This window comes from Pseudophryne corroboree, chromosome 2 (assembly GCF_028390025.1).
Source record: "Pseudophryne corroboree isolate aPseCor3 chromosome 2, aPseCor3.hap2, whole genome shotgun sequence".
In the NCBI taxonomy this organism is placed as follows: Eukaryota; Metazoa; Chordata; class Amphibia; order Anura; family Myobatrachidae; genus Pseudophryne; species Pseudophryne corroboree.
The window spans coordinates 161079576-161101900 of NC_086445.1; the positions used below are offsets into that span (position 1 = coordinate 161079576).

General features: G+C 45.3%; 1 protein-coding gene across 3 annotated transcripts in view; it reads left to right on the top strand.

The window, feature by feature from the left end:
- Positions 1–511: 511 nt before the first annotated feature.
- LOC135005214 (mitochondrial ornithine transporter 1-like) overlaps positions 512–22325 on the top strand; it is a 100788-nt gene continuing 78974 nt past the window's right edge. The window contains exon 1 of one of the 3 annotated variants that reach the window (XM_063951913.1): positions 512–703. The gene's annotated coding sequence lies outside the window, so the exon portion shown is untranslated. Of the gene's footprint in view, positions 704–14159; positions 14266–17194; positions 17281–22325 lie in introns of those variants that run through there. The other 2 variants (XM_063951912.1, XM_063951914.1) reach the window with 2 other exon arrangements.

Sequence of the window (22325 nt, forward strand, 5' to 3'; positions counted from 1 at the left end):
CACGAGTAAAAATGGCGGCGACGCGTGGCTCTTTATATGGAATACGAATCTCGCGAGAATACGACAGCAGGATGATGACGTTCGGGTTAACCGAGCAAGGCGGGAAGATCCGAGGCTGCCTCGGACCCGTGTAAAATAGGTGAAGTTCGGGGTGGTTTGGATCTCAATGAGACGAACCCGCTCATCTCTAATATATATATATATATATATATATATATAAACACCATATATATATATATATATATATATATATATATATATATCTCAAGCTGTTTAACAGCTTTGGGGTTCATCTGCCCTTGGACGCAAGTCAGTTTTATGATGCCTCTCAGTCGGAGCAGTGCGCGCCCTCCTCACTGCGTGCACATAGATGTTGTTGCAATCTCCCTGAGATGCTTTTTGAGGAATAGGCAAATATGACCAATGCTCAGTCCGCAGAGGAAGCCATTTTCCACAGACATACTGTATATAGCAAGCCCTGTAAAAGGAGAGTAGGGGCGGATCATAGCAGTACAGTGTTCAGGAGAACTGTACAGGCAGCTGTGGGTACTGGTTTAGCATTGTGCTGACCCTCACATGATCTTCTAATTTAACCCAGGTTTAGCAATGTGAAAAAAGTGCCCAAAGAAATCTGCTGAGTAAAGACTTCTCTGGTATGTGCGTCCAACTGAGGCAGAATAGAGGCCGTGCTGTCAGTCGCACAGTAAGTTTTTTTTGTTTTTTTTATGGTAGAAATATCCTGAATGATCATGTTTCCTTGTCTGTCCACGTGTTCTAGTATGCAGTACTACATGGCAGAAAGGCAAGTGAATTCATTTCCTGTCAGAGCGTGAGATTTAACTCTGTGGCTGCTCCTCAAACCATTGATACAATGCTGAATCAGCTTTAGCCATATCAGGAACTATATCTTGTTATACATTGCTTACATATATTGGGTCTTTATACTTAACCCCTTTTTTACTGAAAGAAGGGGCTATCACTGTTTTCTCAAATTTAATAAGAGGGCTACAGCAGAGCAATCACAGAGCCCTCTTAACAAGGGGTATATTCATTATAACTTACAGCAGAATGCTTATCGTCATATATTGCTGCAATAAGGATTTTATCGCAGCAAAAAGGATTATTTTTTTTCATTTGAATGTATTAACTTAAATTGGTGCTTTGTATCATTATACATGAGCAGAATGAATGGACGGCAATTTAAGGACTTTTAAAGTGAAAAAGTATCTTGTGAACAAAGTCACAAAATTTTGCAGATTTGTTCACAATACACTTTTACTTTAAAAGCCCTTGAGTGCCGTCCATTCTTTCCATATGTACTGTATTGCCCCAGTATCTGTGTTTTGCAAGTGTGTTGTTTACAAGTGCAAACCACCCATTGGCTGTAAGATCTGTACTGGCTGTGGTCCTGCAGAAACCCCCATGGGTTACTTACCTTAAGTTGTTTTCTTGCTTTCCCTCATCATTGGCAGGGTTCCTCTTCATACTTAAAACACAAAAATAAGTGGTGTGCTAGTGTGTGTATGTATATACCTTTAAATTCAAAAGGTTTTAGGTGTCTGCTTATACTCAAAACTGAAAATAACCATAGAATCTGCTTTGTAAATAAATCAATTAATCTTTACTTCAATTAATAAACAATATATTACACATAAAAGTTATAAAATCAAGGGATTGGTTTGTATACCACACACTCAATTAGGGAGCATCAAATATCCTCAAGCGCTGTATAATTATTAGCAACAATGTACCTCTTTAGACACTAAACAGACCATTGGCAATCTGCTAAATAATGTGTCAAGCTGTAACCATTCACTGACAGTTCTACACGGAAAAGAGTCTCTCCTATCCTCCTGCTCCTGGCGTCCCAGTGCAGAGAAATGCTGCTGTATAAAAGTTTACCCGAGTTTACGGGATTAGCTGGTAATGCAGTCACCCGGAGAGATGTATATTCCTGTGATTGTCAGTGTAATTAACCACCGCCCGCACTAAAGTGCAATCTCAGTTCTGGCTGGCGGGTCTAAAATTAATTGCTCCCAGTTACCGCTTTCCGATGTGGCCGCTGGACTTGGCACAGTCTCGGTCCTGGCTTGCCGGTAAACGGAGCTCCAGTTTGCGCTTGTAACGAGGCTGTTTGTAGAAAGTGCTCGTACGATGCTTCCGTCAGTGTGTGGCAGCAAACGGGGATATGACGTCAACGCGTTTCGTCCCGTCATAAATCGGGACTTCCTCAAGTCTTGAGGAAGTCCCGATTTATGACGGGACGAAACGCGTTGACGTCATATCCCCGTTTGCTGCCACACACTGACGGAAGCATCGTACGAGCACTTTCTACAAACAGCCTCGTTACAATCGCAAACTGGAGCTCCGTTTACCCGCAAGCCAGGACCGAGACTGTGCCAAGTCCAGCGGCCACATCGGAAAGCGGTAACTGGGAGCAATTAATTTTAGACCCGCCAGCCAGAACTGAGATTGCACTTTAGTGCGGGCGGTGGTTAATTACACTGACAATCACAGGAATATACATCTCTCCGGGTGACTGCATTACCAGCTAATCCCGTAAGCTCGGGTAAACTTTTATACAGCAGCATTTCTCTGCACTGGGACGCCAGGAGCAGGAGGATAGGAGAGACTCTTTTCCGTGTAGAACTGTCAGTGAATGGTTACAGCTTGACACATTATTTAGCAGATTGCCAATGGTCTGTTTAGTGTCTAAAGAGGTACATTGTTGCTAATAATTATACAGCGCTTGAGGATATTTGATGCTCCCTAATTGAGTGTGTGGTATACAAACCAATCCCTTGATTTTATAACTTTTATGTGTAATATATTGTTTATTAATTGAAGTAAAGATTAATTGATTTATTTACAAAGCAGATTCTATGGTTATTTTCAGTTTTGAGTATAAGCAGACACCTAAAACCTTTTGAATTTAAAGGTATATACATACACACACTAGCGCACCACTTATTTTTGTGTTTTTTGTCTTGAATTGTTTGAGGATCTAGCTAATCCTTTAGTGTGTGCAGCAAGTGGCTAATTAATGAATACCATTGATTAACTTGCGCCGGGATTTTTGGAGTGTATTCATCTCCAGAGAATCTTTTGTATTCCTCTTCATACTTGCCTACTTTTGAAAACTAGTTTCAGGGAGATTCCAGGTGGCAGCAGAATGCGCCGTGCAGGGGTGTGTCGAGCTCCGCCCAAGGGGTGTGTCTAGTTCCGCCTATGGGTGTATTTATTGCAATCAGGGGTGTGTCCTGCAATGGCAGGTGAAAACTATAGTACAAAAAGCAGCAAAAAAAAGAATTAGAAAAAAAGCAACAATATAAGTGCACGATACATTAATTTAATCTGCTGTGCACATTAAGTGACTGAGAAAACCAAAATCTATATACACTGGTGCGGGATTATATATATATATATATATATATATACACACACACATTATGCCACACGGTGTGAGCTGAAATTCACATATGCCACACAGTATGAGCCGAAATTCACATTATGCTACACAGTATGAGCCACAATCCACACGGAATGAGCCAAAATTCAGGGACAGGGAGAGTGACAGCAGGGACATACAGTAGGGACAGGGAGAGTGACAGAGAGACAGGGAGAGACATAGGGAGAGGACAGCAAAGACATACAGTAGGGAGAGAGAAAGGCAGCAGGGTAAGATTGGTTAATGAGCGGAGGAGTGTGTGGTCGGCGGTGTGGAGGATGAGGAGGCTGTGGTCATCGACGGTGCAGAGGAGGCGGCTGTGGGCGGCAGTGCGGAGGAGGAGGCTGAGGGCAGCGGCCTTCGGGGTAGCTATGGTCCACCTATGACCGCCACTATTTCAAATCTGCCACAGACCAGCAGCCAATCAGGAGTGGCTGCTCCTGATTGGCTGCTGGTTCAAGAGCTCCAATTGGCGCGTTTATAGTGACGAATTTGAAAAGATGCGGCAGTCAGTGCTCGAAGTGCCGGTATGCCATACCAGTGTATACCGGCCCACTTTCAGCACTGTGTGTGTGTGTGTATACATACACCCACTACACCCACATACACATTACACCTAGTACATACAGCACCAGAAAACATTGCATTATGCACTGCCCCTCCCACTTATTACACCCAGCACATTACATTATACACAACCCCCTCCCCCATACTACACCCAGCACATTACATTATACACACCCCTCCCCCATATTACACCCAGCACATTACATTATACGCAACTCACCCATATTACACCCAGCACATTACATTATACACAACCCCCTCCCCCATATTACACCCAGCTCACATCATACACAGTCCCATACCCCATATTACACACAGCTCCTCATCATACACAGCCCCATACTACACCCAGCACATTACATTACACACAGTCCCCCTCCCCCATATTACACCCAGCACATTACACACAGCAAACACCCCCCCCCTCCCCCATATTAAACCCAGCACATTACATTATACACAACCCCCTCCCCCATATTACACCCAGCTCACATCATACACAGTCCCATACCCCATATTACACCCAGCTCCTCATCATACACAGCCCCATACTACACCCAGCACATTACATTACACACTGCCCCCCTCCCCCATATTACACCCAGCACATTACACACAGTCCCCCTCCCCCATATTACACCCAGCACATTACACACAGTCCCCCTCCCCCATATTACACCCAGCACATTACACACAGTCCCCCTCCCCCATATTACACCCAGCACATTACACACAGCAAACACCACCCCCCTCCCCCATATTAAACCCAGCACATTACATTATACACAACCCCCTCCCCCATATTACACCCAGCTCACATCATACACAGTCCCATACCCCATATTACACACAGCTCCTCATCATACACAGCCCCATACTACACCCAGCACATTACATTACACACAGCCCCCCTCCCCCATATTACACCCAGCACATTACACACAGTCCCCCTCCCCCATATTACACCCAGCACATTACACACAGTCCCCCTCCCCCATATTACACCCAGCACATTACACACAGTCCCCCTCCCCCATATTACACCCAGCACATTACATTACACACAGCCCCCCTCTCCCATATTACACCCAGCACATTAAACACAGTCCCCCTCCCCCATATTACACCCAGCACATTACACACAGTACCCCTCCCCCATATTACACCCAGCACATTACACACAGCAACCACCACCCCCTCCCCCATATTACACCCAGCACATTACATTATACACAACCCCCTTCCCCATATTACACCCAGCTCCACATCATACACAGCCCCCTCCCCCATATTACACCCAGCTCACATATTACACCCAGCTCCACATCATACACAGCCCCCTACCACATATTACATCAGGTCAGTGCCACATTACATTCCCCCCATTACACACAGCAGTCACCTGGCTATGTTGTTCCTTCCTCTTAGGAGCAGACTGGAGGACGACCCCAGGTCAGTGTGGGAAGGCTGCAGTGAGAGCTGAGGAGCAGAGAGAGAGGTCAGCTTCTGCTGCTGCTGGCCTCATGGTTGATTCTATTTCAGAGTGGGAGAAGGGACCTTCTGACGTATCTAGGGGAGGAGACATGTCACCAGGGGGAGGAGCTACGGGCGAACAGGGTACCCGAAAAGTACGCTCGCCATGCTTCGGGCTCGGTGGCTCGCTCCACTCCGCTTCTCTCGCCACCTGATTACTAAAGGTAATAGTTGGTGGCGTGGATAGTAGAGGAACTATCCCGCTGGCCTTGCTCCTCCCCCCTGTGTTGTGACTCCTCCCCCAGACGGAAAAGGTCCCTTAGCCCACTTGATTCTAGCATCTACCCTGGCCTCATACACGCAGCTCTCTCTCTCTGAGTGTGGTGGGAGGGGCCAGCCACAGGAAGCACACCCCTGATTGAGACTGCTTCCTTGTCACTGTGCAGTGTGCCCAGCAAGACGGACACTGCCGCCCCCGAAGTCTCCCGTGCAGGTGCTGGGCACTCCGGACTTGCGCATGCGCAGTGCTGATTTTCGGTGAGGACCCTGAAAATCCGGGGGGCTGGCAAGTTTTGCGGGGCAGCGGGAGGCTCACTTAAAAATTGGGAGCATCCCGCTGAATGTGGGAGGGTAGGCAAGTCTGTTCCTCTTACAGGCGGCAGCAGCATTACAGCTGTGCTGCAGGGTGCAGACATGTAGTCAGGCTCTGCTTGTTGCTGGAGGGCCGGAATCCAGGGGGCCTGGAGGAGGTGCATCACTACTATGAGGAGAGGCTATGGCGATGCCCATCGGAGCCATAGTTTCATCTTCCTCTAGTTTTTTGCTTGATGAATTCAGTGGAGCCCTCCAAGGGCTGGCGCCCTTGGGCAGCTGCCTAGCAGCAGAGCCGGTCCTGCACGCAAGCACAGTTAAATACCATTTCCACAGAAAACTATGGAGACGGCTGCTGCATTTGTACATTAAGGCACATTTTAGGGACACTTAATATTGTCCTTAAACAGGCAGAAACAGCAGTGTCTGTATATTTCACTGCAGTCCCCGTAGCCTGCTAAAGGGACTTGTAAGTGGCACAATTTAACAAAAAGGCATACTTTTCATCACTTGGTAGATGGCATTATGCTATACCCAGCAATGGGGACCTGTGAGAGGCTTTACAAGAGACCCTCTGGGGCTGCTTATTGCTGGAAAGTCTCGCCAGTAGCGTTAGGGTAAGAAAACGACAGCAAGGCAGTAGAATTTTCACTGTCCAAGAGATGTCCTGAAATGATAAATTGCACCTAAATGTGTTCCCAAATGAAACCATGACCCACCAATAGTAAATAGACCCATATGTGTAATATTGCTTGATTATCTTACAGTACATGTACTTATTAAATATGTATACATTATATGGGTGGTTACCTTATATGCTATATTAGGTATAAGGATTACATATATACAAAACTTGTTCACAGTTTTTGACTAAGTGATAAACATCTCTGATTCCGTAAAGGAGCTGAGGAACCATGCACACTGCTGGATGGAGGCATCATTCTGTATATGCTGTATCCATGGTAATGAGAATATGTGATTCTGGGGACTAGTGTGGAATACATCAGCAGGAAATAAGGGGGGAGATTCAAATGTTTGAAACGTCGGTTGGGTGTCTGTTTTTTCCTGTCTATTAGATAGGAAAAAAACAGACTCCCAACTGACTTTTCAAACATTTGAATCTCCCCCAAGATGTTCTTTTTGTTTTGTTTTTTTAGGCTCTATTTTCAGCATGATCTTTGTACTATTGCTGTAATCATTAAGTGGGAAATATACAGGGCTCACCTGTGTCCCAGTTTTCTCAAAAGAAGAGCTTTTGTACTGAGAATGAGTTAGGGTGGGGAATTTCAGATGTGTTAGTAGGAGTACATATGCTGGTATTATGGACCCGTAATTCACCAGATTGCTAGCTATAGTTCCCAATGTTGCTGTGCTTTGTTTTTCCTCTGTCTCCCCCATAGTTGCTCACTCTCCCGGAATTTCTGGGAGATTCCTGAATTTTGTTCCCGGGATAATGGGCAATATTCTCAAAAGAAGTGGGTGTGGCAATGGGTATGGTTATGTAAGTCACTATTAATTACAGCCTCGCCCCTGCACTGTATTGCTGCAAATGCAAATCATGGCAATAAGTCATGGGGCAGTGATGACCCAAATCCTAGCATTACGCCCCACCACTTCCACAGGACAGATCTCCCAGAATCTCACTCTTTTTTCTCCCCCTTTTACTTCTTCCTCTTATATCTGTAATTTTAACTAGAGATGTGTGGCGGGCACTTTTCGTGTTTTGTGTTTTGGTTTTGGTTCTAATTCCACTTTCGTGTTTTGGTTTTGCCAAAAACACCCTTTCGTGTTTTGGTTTTGGATCTGGATGATTTTTGAAAAAAACATAAAAACAGCTAAAATCACAGAATTTTGGGGTAATTTTGCTACTACGGTATTATTAACCTCAATAACAATCATTTCCACTCATTTCCAGTCTATTCAGAACACCTCACACTTCACAATTTTGTTTTTTGGCCAAAAGGTTGCACAGAGGTTGCTGGATGACTAAGCTAAGCGACACAAGTGGACAACACAAACACCTGGCCCATCTAGGAGTGGCACTGCAGTGGCAGACAGGAGGGCAGATATCAAAAAAAGGCCCCTAACAGCACATGATGCAAAGAAGAAAAAAAGGTGCACCGAGGTTGCTGTATGACTAAGCTAAGCGACACAACCACCTGGCCCATCTATTAGTGTCATGCATTGGCTGAATGTCAAAAGTGGGCCGCAATTGTTTGGTCCACTGACAGCATCTCCAGCACGCTCCAGTCACTTTAAAAAAAATCTGCAATTTGTGGACTAATATGGCAGTACCCCAGGACTAATACAGCAGAAACCCTGGACTCATACAGCAGTGTCACACAGGATGGCACTTTTCAAAAACTAGGCCCCAAACAGCACCTCATGCAAAGATGTGAAGAGGTGCAATGAAGTAGCTGTATGACTAAGCCAAGCAACACAAACAAATCCAACTGGAATTATACATCCAAATCACTGGAATTAATTGGCAAAATCACTGGAATTATATGTCCAAATCACTGGAATTAATTGGCAAGATCACTGTAATTATACGTCCAAATCACTGGAATTAATTGGCAAGATCACTGTAATTATACGTCCAAATCACTGGAATTAATTGGCAAGATCACTGTAAGTATACGTCCAAATCACTGGAATTAATTGGCAAAATCACTCTAATAATTATACGTCCAAATCACGTGAATTAATTGGCAAGATCACTGTAATTATACGTGGAAATCACTGGAATTAATTAGCAAGATCACTGTAATTATACGTCCAAATCACTGGAATTAATTGGCAAGATCACTGTAATTATACGTCCAAATCACTAGAATTAATTGGCAAGATCACTGTAATTATACGTCCAAATCACTGGAATTAATTGGCAAGATCACTGTAATTATACGTCCAAATCACTGGAATTAATTGGCAAGATCACTGTAATTATACGTCCAAATCACTGGAATTAATTGGCAAAATCACTGGAATTAATAATTATACGTCGAAATCACTGGAATTAATTGGCAAGATCACTGTAATTATACGTTGAAATCACTGGAATTAATTAGCAAGATCACTGGAATTATACGTCCAAATCACTAGAATTAATTGGCAAAATCACTGTAATTAATAATTATATGTCCAAATCACTGGAATTAAATCGCAAAATCTCGCTGTCGCCTGCCTAGTGAAGTGGAATCTAGATGGGATTTAGTACCGGGGACACAATACCTCCATCAATTGTCTAAATCCCACTGCACTAATGGCGGATACCGGATGCACGTCTAACACCAACATAAGTGTCAAGGCCTCAGTTATGAGGGCTTCCATCGTCATGTGAAGCTAAACCACTAGTCATTAACATAGGCCAGGACCTCAGCCGTTCCTTGCCACTCCGTGTCGTAAATGGCATATTGGCAAGTTTACGTTTCTCCTCAGACCATTTAAATTAAATGGTTTGGGTATTTTTACTGAACTTTGGCTTTTTGGATTTTACATTCCCTCTACTATTACAATGGGCATCGGCCTTGGCAGACGACGTTGATGGCATTTCATCGTCTATGTCATGGCTAGTGGAAGCAGCTTCAGCACTAGGAGGAAGTGGTTCTTGATCGTTCCCTATTTTAGCCTCCAAATTTTTGTTCTCCATTATGCTTCTGGAGTTATATAACACAATATGCGGCACAGGAATGACTGATGGCTGATGCACAGGACATTACCACTGGGCTTGTGGTTGTTGTTATTATTATTATAATACTGTAGCAGTGGAAATATAGCAGCAGCGTATACCACTGTGACTGCCTGGTCACTGGAATGACGGATGGCCAGGACACTACCACTGGTCTGATACAGGACAACACAGCACCACGGAAAGGTACTTATACAGCTATACTGGATATATGGCAGCAGAGGACACCACCACTGTGACTGGTCACTGGACTGATGCTGCACAAGACACTTCCCCTGGTCTAATGCAGGACAAGACAGCACCACTAAAAGGGACTTATACAGCTACACTGGATATATGACAGCAGAGGACACCACCACTGTGACTGGTCACTGGACTGATGCTGCACAAGACACTACCCCTGGTCTAATGCAGGACAAGACAGCACCACTAAAAGGGACTTATACAGCTACACTGGATATATGGCAGCAGAGGACACCACCACTGTGACTGGTCACTGGACTGATGCTGCACAAGATACTACTCCTGATCTGATGCAAGACAACACAGCAAAAATGCAAGGGACTTATACAGCAGCCAGCAGCACTGGGGACATATAACAGCAGAGGACACCAACATTGTGACTGGCTGGACTGAAGCAGCAGAGTACACTGACTGCACTGGACTGGACTGAGCAGCACAACACAGCACAAGACTCGCCACCCCACTTTCCCGCCCCCACACAGAAACTGAGGACGGAGACACGTCCTCTCACTACACTCTCCGAGACTGGAGAGAAAATGGCCGCGACGCGCGGATCCTTATATGGAATCCAAATCCCGCGAGAATCCGACAGCGGGATGATGACGTTTTGCCTCGTACGGGTTTCCGAGTCAGGCGGGAAAACCCGAGCCGGGCTCGGAACCGGGTTAAGAGCGTGAAGTTCGGTGCGGTTCGGTTCTCTGAGACCCGAACCCGCTCATCTCTAATTGTAACCACTGTCAGGGGCGTATCTACCCATTGGCCAGGATGGGGGCCGAAGAAGGGGGCTCCGCCCGGCAATGCCATCCTTGGCCAATGGGTGGAATCACTTGGTAGTGGCATCGCCTGAGCTGGAGGATCTCACAGTAGGCAGGAACAGGTGCTGGTGTTCGGCACCGCAATGCACTAGTGAAGAACTTGAAAGTAAACTACAGTTCCCAGCAGCCCTTGCTGTCGGGAGCTCCTGGGAAGCTGTCACTTTCTTCAGGAAGTGTGGTGCGGTGCCGAAGTGTGGTGTTCCAGCCTACTGTGCAATAATCCAGCCCAGGCGATGCCCAGCTCATCACACTAGGTACTGCAACATATTAATTGATATGTGCTTTGAGGGAGGAGGACTATATGCAGGGAGGAGAAAGGACTATATGCAGGGAGGGGGGAGACTATGTGCTGGGAGTGGAGATAACTATATGCAGGGAGGGGGGGGAGATTGTGCTGAGAGGGGAGAGGACTATATGCAGGGGGGGGAACTCTGTGCTGGGCGGGGAGAGGACTATCTGCAGGGGGGGGGGGAGACCATGGCTATATGCAGGGAGGGGGGAGACCACGGCTATGTGCAGGGAGGGGGGAGACCATGGCTACGTGCTAGGAGGGGGGAGACCATAGCTATGTGCTGGGAGGGGAATGGAGATTACGGCTATGTGCTGGGAGGAGGAGGGGGACTACGGCTATGTGCTGGGAGGGGGGCTACGGCTATGTGTGATGGGAGGAGAATGGAGATTATGGCTATGTGTTGGGAGGGGGATGGGGGATATGGCTATGTGCTGGGAGGGGAATGGAGATTATGGCTATGTGCTGAGAGGAGGGTGGAGACCATGGCTATGTGCTAGGAGGGGATTGGGGCTACGGCTATGTGCTGGGAGGGGAATGGAGATTACGGCTATGTGCTAGGAGGGGGAGGGGGACTACGGCTATGTGCTGGGAGGAAAATGGGGATTACGGTTATGTGCTGGGAGGGAGTGAGGACTATGGCTATGTGCTGGGAGGGGAATGGAGATTACAGCTATGTGCTGGGAGGAGGGGGGGAGACCATGGCTATGTGCTGGGAGGGGGATGGGGCTATGGCTATGTGCTGGGAGGAGAATGGAGATTATGGCTATGTGCTGGTAGAAGGAGGGGACTATGGCTATGTGCTGAGAGGGGAATGCAGATTACGGCTATGTGCTGGGAGGGGGATGGGGGCTATGGCTATGTGCTGGGAGGGTAATGGAGATTACAGCTATGTGCTGGGAGGAGGGGGGAGACCATGGCTATGTGCTGGGAGGGGGATGGGGCTATGGCTATGTGCTGGGAGGGGAATGGAGATTACGGCTATGTGCTGGGTGAAGGAGGGGGACTATGGCTATGTGCTGGGAGGGGAATGGAGATTACGGCTATGTGCTGGGAGGAGGGTGGGGACTACGGCTATGTGCTGGGAGCGGGATGGAGACTATGGCTATGTGCTGGGAGGAGGAGGTGGACTACGGCTATGTGCTGGGAGGAGGAGGTGGACTACGGCTATGTGCTGAGAGCAGGATGGGGACTACGGCTATGTGCTGGGAGGAGGAGGTGGACTACGGCTATGTGCTGGAAACGGGATGGGGACTATGGCTATGTGCTGGGAGTGGGATGGGGACTACGGCTATGTGCTGGGAGCGGGATGGGGACTATGGCTGTGTGCTGGGAGGGGGTGGGGACTACGGCTATGTGCTGGGGCAGGAGGTTATCTACCCATTGGCTAGGATGGCACTCACCAGGTGCACTGGCCGAGGAGGGGGAGCTGCCTGGTGGTGCCACCCTTGGTCATGGAGTGGAATCACTTAGTAGTAGCAGTAACTGGGCTGGAGGTTCGCACAGCAGCCAAGAGCTGGTGCCGGTGTTCGGCACTGCAATGCACCACAGTGAAGAAACTCAAAATAAACTACTAGAATGCTATTCTTAATATATCAATGCATCACCACTACTAGGTAGTGTGCAGAGATACCTTTTCACTGCCATTAATATTTGATTATACCCCCTGACTGCGTGTGGCATTGATGGGCAGTGCCTCTCCTTGGCCATGCCAGGTACTGCTGATTTCTCCACAGTGTGACAAGAATTACTGTGTGGACATGATGTGTAAGGGGCACTAGTGTGTGACATAATGTGTAGCGGTACTACTGTGTAACTTAATTGAATTGGGAGTACTATTGTGTGGTCATGCCCGTTTTCCACAAGATCATGCCCCTTTTTTGCACATGTACCTTCTCTATTTCAAATATGGGGTGGGGGTGGGGGAGGGGGGGGGTAGTCCTTTACTTTGCCAGGGGCACCCGGTTTCCTAGATACACCTCTGGGAGACATTACTTATTTTTACTGAAAGTCCAGTCAGTTGTACTAGCAGAGAGTAATCATCTGTATCACTTTATTCAACAAAGGCAGAATATGTGACAGTAGCACATGCAAGTCAGACTGTTATATGGATGAGATAACTGTTAGCCAAGCTGGGATAATAGCAGGCAAAACAGATACAAATCTTTGAAAACAACCATGGATGTCTTGCACTGCCAAAGACAGAAAGAGTTAACTAAGAACTAAGCAAATTGATGTGAAGTATCCTTTTTTTTAAGTTGTACAAGAACAAGGTTTTCTTCACTAGCAGTACTGTCCAAGAGAGGGCATGATGGCAGACATACTAACAAATCCTGTACCTGGAGACAGATATCACAAGCTATTGATAAAAATGGACTATGCTTCAGCTGTTGAGAAGGGGTGTGTTAGAATAACAATAGCTACAGGCTACAGATAATTTGAAAAGATACACAAGAGCGGCAGCAGATGGCGCTGTATATTATGTTGTCACCATGTATGCTCTCTTTGTTATGAAACAGTACTTGCTTCTAAATTCTTGTTAATTTTCCATGTTATGAAGTTTACATCAGTCACACTACAAGTTAGTCTTTCCCGTGTCTTTGATCCATGGACAAGGAAGCATATTCTGTAGCAAACTTTCCTGTAAATAAGCCTAGTATGCCCATCAAACGCACATTAATCTATACCAATGAAGTGCTGGTCCATATACTTTGCCAATGAGATTGTAATGACTGCCCACTAGTAGATGTAGGCAATTGATGCATCTAATATAATTATTTTTTTCTCTAAAAACTGCCTTTTAAAAATGATTTTAATCACTTCAAATTTATTAAGAAATAAATGAAGTATGATTAAATTACATATCTTGACGTTTATATATATTTGGGCTTAGTTTTATATGTAATACATCATTTAGCATACATCACAGCATTCATATGGCCTCTCGTTTCTTTTAAAAAGTGAGACTAGAAAAACACGTGAGGGATGAATTGTGAAAGGGTCACAATGGAATATGTAAACAGACAGGGGGAACTATCATTTCAGTGACTGGGATAAGGACACAGAACAAATAGACAGACTGTGCAGATATATGTGCTGTCATTTCATGTCACACAAAGCCGAAAGCCGCCTGAGAAGCCACAATACAGTGAGTCTGTGACTTTACTTTTCCCTTTATACTAACCAGCCTGCATGTCTGTCATTTGTAACACATCCTGTTGCTGCTTTATAACACGTGTTTTACATAGGTGCCAACATCTTAAAATATATTCTAAGGACAGCTTGATGGTCTCTGCTATTTTTGGAATATTATAATCCCATCATGTCACCTCTACTTTATTTGGTCATAACAACATTAAGGACGTCTGTACTGTATTGTGCATGTGCACCAGAACTGCATACAATACACGTTTGTGTATAGACCTTTGTGCACCATTGACTTACATCTCCTTATGTCTGGGGCGGTGGAACAGGGGCAAGAGCAGGTCTAGTGCAGTAAGATGGCATTCTCGTAACAGAAACACAAATAGTGATGGATACTCCTGGTAGGAGGCATATCTCTTGCAGGTACAACTCTGAACAATGTCGGTGACTATTAGCAAAACTAGATAGCTATTTCTGTTTGGCTAATAGTTATCGCCATTGTGTAGAGTCAAAAGACTGTGCTATGACATCACCAGATGACAGTACTTTATTCATAACCATCACTGTTACTTTACATATATGGATAGGTAACCATATATTCGCATTACCTAAGTGGCATTTCCATTTGATACTGCAGGAAAGATTTCAATTTGATCTTAGAATTTAAACTTTGTAATCTACATTCAGCTAAATGCAGCAGTCCCCATACAGTCATTCTTAATGAGGATTACGGTCTGCACCAATTTACCAAACTCCGAAAAGCAAACATAAACGCCAATAGCTAACGCCATCTTCATCTAGAGTTATCCTATACAGTAGACTGCCTTTCTGCTAATCTGTCAATAGAGGGAGATCTTGGGATGCAGTGGCAGTTGGAATGGTGGGGTTTGCAGCACAGTCCAAAATCAGCAGAGGGGAGCAGGATAACTTGAGCCCCTAACTGTAGCTTTAAACATTAGGGATCAGCTCCCGATATCAGAGCCACTGGCAGAGCAATCAGCACCTCCCTCCTGTTCCTGCCTGTACCAGGCTTCCATTGGCTAGTTGACACAGTAGCCTAGGGGGTGGGGCTGATCTTACCGGACCGGCAGACCCCTGGGAATGTGAAGAAGCGTTTACAAGTACAGTTAGGTGCTTGTGTTATCCTGTACCACATCTTCTAGTTTTGGACTGCGATGCAGCACCACCTTTCTAACCGCCACTGTTCGGGTCCCTCCCCAACTGTTTTCACTTACACATGCGCACTCCGCACTGCAGTAGATAAGATGGGCCCGTACACAACAGTAAAGTGACATCATACTCATTGTCATGTCAAGAGATAAATAGGCACACAAAACCATTTTATTATCACAGCCATGCCCCCACTGCCACCAATGATAAATATTAATAGTAAATAGTGCAACATAACAACACCCCGTTTATGGTCCAAGATGCATCTGCACACTGAGGGGCTCAATTAGAGTTAGTGTGTGGGGATCGTCTAATCTCATCTGTAAATTGCGGTTAGAATATAATGCTTCCCAGTATTTGCGTGTTACATGCAAAAGCAGTGACTATTTACCCTGCATACATAGGAAAAAATTAGCACCTGAACCCCGTGGACTGCAATATGGTTTGTCCAGGTGCAAACACTGTTTGCGCCATTTAAGTGAATTTGGTCCAAGCTGTAAGTAAGAGGTGTGGTTGATAGGGTTGACCACACTTAGGTCGGCAGTGTCTTGGTCGACCACTATTGGTCGACAGTAACTAAGTCTACACCTAAAATAGGTCGACACAGACATTAGGTCAACATGGAAAAAGGTTGACATTAGTTTTTATGTTTTTTGGGTGTCGTTTTCTTCATAAAGTGATCAGGAACCCCAATTAGGGCACCGTGTCCCCTCGCATGGCTGGCTTCGCTCACCATGCTTCAGGCAAGGTGCCTCGCTCCGCTACCGCTGCGCTTGGCACAGGATACCGTTCCCAATTGTAGTCCACGTGGATTGTAAAGTAGGCAAAAGTAAAACAAAAATGAAAAAAATTGTAAAAAACTCATGTCGACCTTTTGTCATGTCGACCTAGAACATGTCAACCTAGTAACCATGTCGACCTAGAAACCATGCCAACCTAATGTATGTCGACCAATAGTGGTCGACCTAATGCATGTCGACCTAAGTGTGGTCGACCTAGAGACCGGATACCATAAGTAAGGCACACGCATTTCCATGTCTGTATATTGAATTGCATACATATAAACATATATGTAACCTTAAATCTAGCATATCAAGTGCAAACACATGACAGGGGGTTCCATATGCGTTCATGTGGCAGCCTATTTAACAAGTGCAAGTTCTATCTGTGCCAGCACAACACCTGTCCTTTTTATCTTTAGTGTAGAGAACCTTATTAAACGTTAGCTTTTTAGAAAGTGTCTAATAATAATTATTTATTGAAATAAGAATTTTATATGTTAATGCCATAACGAATAAATCCTAATTTGAGAGGTCTGTTCCTCCATCCTGGCAGTCAGAATATAGGGAGGTATATAACTTATTCAGTGCCACTCTGCACACCTGTGATTGGGAGTTTCTAGGGGAGGGCAATGAGCTGCAGCCTCCCCCCCATTTTGGAATGGTTACTCCTGATTACCTATACTATGCATATATGGACTGATAGTTGAAATTCATAAGTTGGGAGTTATTTATATACAAAATGTGATGTCTGATTGGTTGCTAGGAGTAACCACATATCATTTTTCTTTGCCACTTGTGAAGCATGCGGAGTGATATAAAGGTCATATGAAATTGCTGGCAGTCACCTTGCTTGACATCTGACAGAGCACAATGTGTTACACAATTACCTCAGATGCTCTATTTCACAATATTGATTTTAGCTTCCATATATGTCATTTGCCAAGCAGGTAACTCCTCTACCAATTATATATTCAAATGTAATCTGCTTCTAATCAGCATACATTATATATGTTACACTGGTCTACCTAGCTGATATTACCGATGCCACAACTTGCTCAGTCAGTTAGGTAAGTATGAGCAAGGCTAGGTATATCTTCTGTGATTTACTCTTTATTGTATGGCTATATATGATATTCTATATACGTCATGTGACATTTATCTGATTTATTACCTAGATTAACTACTTTATATATGCAATGTATATTTCTCCTGGGAGCATTACTTTGAATAGAACATAGATCATTATATGATATAAGCCTATAAATGGTAATATTTTTTTTATTATATACCTTTTTGAGGTAGCTCTTCTAAAAATTGAACTACAAATAGCACTCCATCAGCCTGTCTTACAAGTACAGTATATATCTTCCAAGGACACATTGCAGGTATACAGGTGTGCCTATAAATGTCATGCATTGTATATCCTAGTCAGACATAGGGCCATATTCAATAGGAGTCGCAAACCGCCGTCTTGTCGGAAGATGGCAGTTTCCGACTGATTGAGGTCAGAAGGGGTTCCGACCTATTCAATGTCTGCCCTTTTCTTGTGACAATCGGGAAACCAGACTTGTCGGAAGAGTGACGGAATACACGCGAATCGACGGCTTCAGTCGCCAAGCCGCGTGTATTGTCGGCAGCGGGGCCAAACCGACAGGTTTTAGGCCAGTTTCCGGCAATGTCAATCCGACTTTAAAAAAGTTGGATTGACACTGTCGGGACCGGGCCAAACCTGTCGGGCTTGGCCCGGCATTGAATAGAGTGCTGTCGGGTCCTTTCCGTATATGTGGTCCTAACTCGGCTAACTAAACTGTTCTACGCTACCCCTCAAATTTGTTGACAAGGTTGTGGTCACAGTAGTGACTTCACGTTTGGTGGACTCTTTTTAAGATATCGATATCTGCCTATTGGTCTTATCTGATGTTACTCTTGTAGGGTATAAATTGTAAGTTGCTGCCCCCTTAAGGGGGGTACTCACGGAGCGATATTCTAAGCAATCTGACTAGATTGCTTAGAATATCGGCAGGATCGCTCCGTGTGTAGCCCCCTCGGCGATAGCGATGCGCGGCCCCGCACATCGCTATCGCCGCTGCTAGATTGGCCTGCATGCAGGCCAATCTAGCGGGTCGCTCACCTCACCCGCTGGGTGAAGTGAGCGGCCCCCCCGTCTCCCCCCGCACGCTCAGCACAGATCGCGCTGTGCTGAGCGGCAGGAGAGATGTGTGCTGAGCGGTTCGCTCAGCACGCATCTCTCCTTGATCGGCCCGTGAGTACTGGGCTTTAAGGGGGGTACTCACGGAGCGATATTCTAAGCAATCTGACTAGATTGCTTAGAATATCGGCAGGATCGCTCCGTGTGTAGCCCCCTCGGCGATAGCGATGCGCGGCCCCGCACATCGCTATCGCCGCTGCTAGATTGGCCTGCATGCAGGCCAATCTAGCGGGTCGCTCACCTCACCCGCTGGGTGAAGTGAGCGGCCCCCCCGTCTCCCCCCGCACGCTCAGCACAGATCGCGCTGTGCTGAGCGGCAGGAGAGATGTGTGCTGAGCGGTTCGCTCAGCACGCATCTCTCCTTGATCGGCCCGTGAGTACTGGGCTTTAGCCCTTCTGCAGATCTGCTAGTTCTCTTTGTTTCAGATCTCTCTAAATAAATCCTAGGAAACTGATACTCCATGTTCCCCAGCCGGCCAGAGGCTCAATTCTGAAACTCTGGGAGCAGCCACTACCACCTCCCATTCATGGCTATTATAAGCAAGGCCTGGTTCATAGAGATAATATTGTTTTGCCAGCCTTACCTGCAGCAAATATGGGAACCATGGTTTATATATAATTTAAGAGCAACAAATAGTTCCTAGCTGCACTTCTGTGGATAGACTTAAGCTTTCACATGCAGAGGCGGATTTAGACCTAATGGGACTCTAAGCAAGGCATCGATTTATGGCCCCCTTCCTCAAACAATCCCCCACCAAGTCAGTCAGTGTATGCAAATTATCCCCCTTTCGCATCTACATAAAATACAGTGAAAAAGCCACATCCACCTAAATAACACTGAAAAAGCCGCAACCACATAAAATACACTGATAAAGCTGCATCCACATAAAATACATTGGGAAAAAAAAAAAAACCTGCATCCACTTAAAATACACTTATAAAATCGCATCCACATAAAATGCATTGAAAAAAACAAAACGCATCCAGAGAATACACTCCAGCCCTTTACGTGTTACTCGATTACCCTCACTTTACATTTTAGGCCCCTTATGCGTCACTCCAGGCCAGCCCCCTATGTGTAACTACCCCCCCATGTGTCACTGTAGCCAGCCCCCTCCTAAGTCACCCCATCCCTCTCATTTGTAACTTCAAACCCCCCCAATGTGCACTAAACCCCAGCATTGTGTCACTCTAGCCTCCACATATGTCACTTCAGTCCCACTCATGTATGTATCACTTCATCCCCCTCATTTGTCACTCCCACCCCCAAGTGTCACTCCACCCCCCCCAAATGTCATTCCATCCCCTAAATGTCACTCCAGGCCCCATGTTTCACTCCACCCTCCATGTGTCACTCCACCCCCCTCATTTGTCACGCCATCCCTCCCCCCACCGTGACCATGTGTCACTACAGCCCCTTCATCTGCCACTCCAAGCCCCTCATGTGTCAGTCACTCCAGCCAATGCCCCCCCCCCCTTGTCATTAAAGGCCTTTTATGTGTCACTCCAGCCAGTATCCCTTACAGTGTAATCCCCCAGTGTCAGCACGCCGCTCCACCCTGTGTCGCACATGCACAGTCTGATATTTGCGTCCATGAAACTGACAGAGATTTCCAGGCATTGCACAAGGTTCCCTGCTGAAGCTTAACCTCCCCACTTCCTCCCTCCTGCATCCTTTACTTATGGACTCTGTATGCTGGTGGCAATGTAGGTGCAAGAAGAGCACCTTGACACCGGCACTGCACTACAGTGTTCAAACTTAAAATAAACTACAGCTCCCAGCAGCCCAACAAGGGCTGCTGGGAGCTGTAGTTTATTTTCAGTTTGAACACTGTAGTGTAGTGGCGGCAGACACTGTCACCAATAATAGCGGCCCCTTCACAAATTCAGTTTTGTTGGCGGGCCCCCCTCTTGTTTTCAGTCTGTCACCTTGTTCTCCACTTCCTATATCAACCGTCTCTTCCACTTACTCATTTTTTGTTTTCTTCATAAATAGCCCAACTCTACCCTAGTTACTAAATTATAGTTCAGGACAATTTATTATTTCACAGTTTCAAGCAGCAATCTGGACACACACACACACACACACACACACACACACACTTAGATGTCATCTGAAATATTGCATTGTGTCACCAGCTTTATATATCATGTGAGCCAGCCAATGCGGTTAGCTTACTATCTGTAATCAATCACCATCATATATCATGTGAGCCAGCCAATGCGGTTAGCTTACTATCTGTAATCAATCACCATCCTCTTATTGGTCACCAGTCATCCTTATGATACACACTAGGGTATTCAATTATCCGCAAATTCGTGGCAATTTTTCGCCCGAAAAGTTTTCGCGGCAATCGCCCGAAAATTGCCGCGCAAACGCTCCGTTTTTAAATTTTTTGCAAATTCGCTGCAATTTTTCGCCCGAAAATTTTTCGCGGCAATCGGCCGAAAATTGCCGCGAAAAAGCTCCATTTTTCGACCTATTCAATTCCGACCGGGTTTCACGTGAAAATTCTTGCAGTGAAAAGTGCAGGTGAAAATGGGGAAATCAGCCTGTACCCCAAAAAATGCTAAACTAACATAGGAAAACAGAAGAGAAGTGTGTTAGAGATCACATTAGAGAGTTTTTGGGGACTTAAATTGTGTGAAATGGCGGTTATATGCATTTTTTTTTAAATGCAAAAAAATGATAGAAAGCAAGTTTTTTTGAGCAAAATAAATGCTCTCATTAAATTTGGGGTACATGAAAATGGGTATAAGTATATATTTGGGTCATTTTAGGGTACTTTAAAAAAAAGTGGAAACAGACCGATTACTCCCATCTGCAAGCCTAAAAAACACCTGTCCCACTCATAAAGCACCCCAATATACCTGTCCCATACCTTGAACCCCAATTTCCATCACTTTTTACTTTTTCACCCCAAAAATGACATGTCATTATTGGCCAATTAAAAATAATTAAAAACTTCAACGTGCCTAATTAGTCATAAAGGGGGGTGTCCCAGGAGTTCTGTACCATATCCAAACATTTTTACCTTAAAATAGTGACTTTTCCCAACTTTTCACCTGCTTCAGAGAAGGTGAAGTGAAATTAGTGAAAACATGATCACCGATACATTTTCCAGGATAATTGAATAGGCTGTAATTGCATTTCACGTGAAAAGTCCGGTTTTTCACCCGAAAACCGGACTTTTCACGTGAAAAGTCCGTTATCACTGCTAATTGAATATGGCCCACAGTCTCACCTCCCACTTTGGTCTAGGTATCCCCTTGTACACACTCTAGGATTGTTTTGGTCAGGGTACTGATCACCGTGGAAATAATATTTGCAAAATTTTGGTTTGGATGAGTGCTAATGTGTGGAACGATATTATATGTAATATTAATACTACAGCTCATTCATTTCAATACACAACACAAATCTTTCCGGAAAGTAACAAACAAAAGAAGATAGTTTGTGATGAAGATAATAGGATTTTAATACCTACCGGTAAATCCTTTTCTCTTAGTCCGTAGAGGATGCTGGGGACTCCAAAAGGACCATGGGGGTATAGACGGGATCCGCAGGAGACATGGGCACACTATAAGACTTTGAATGGGTATGAACTGGCTCCTCCCTCTATGCCCCTCCTCCAGACCTCAGTTATAGGAACTGTGCCCAGAGGAGACGGACATTTCGAGGAAAAGGATTTTGTTAAACTAAGGGTGAGATATATACCAGCTCACACCACACCACACCACACCACACCACACCGTACAACATGGCATTTAACTAAACCCAGTTAACAGTGTGAACCAAACCTGATCAGCAACAGTCTGACCCTTACCAACACAACCTTTGTGTAACACAAGCAATAACTATATACAATTACTGCAGATAGAGTCCGCACAGTGACGGGCGCC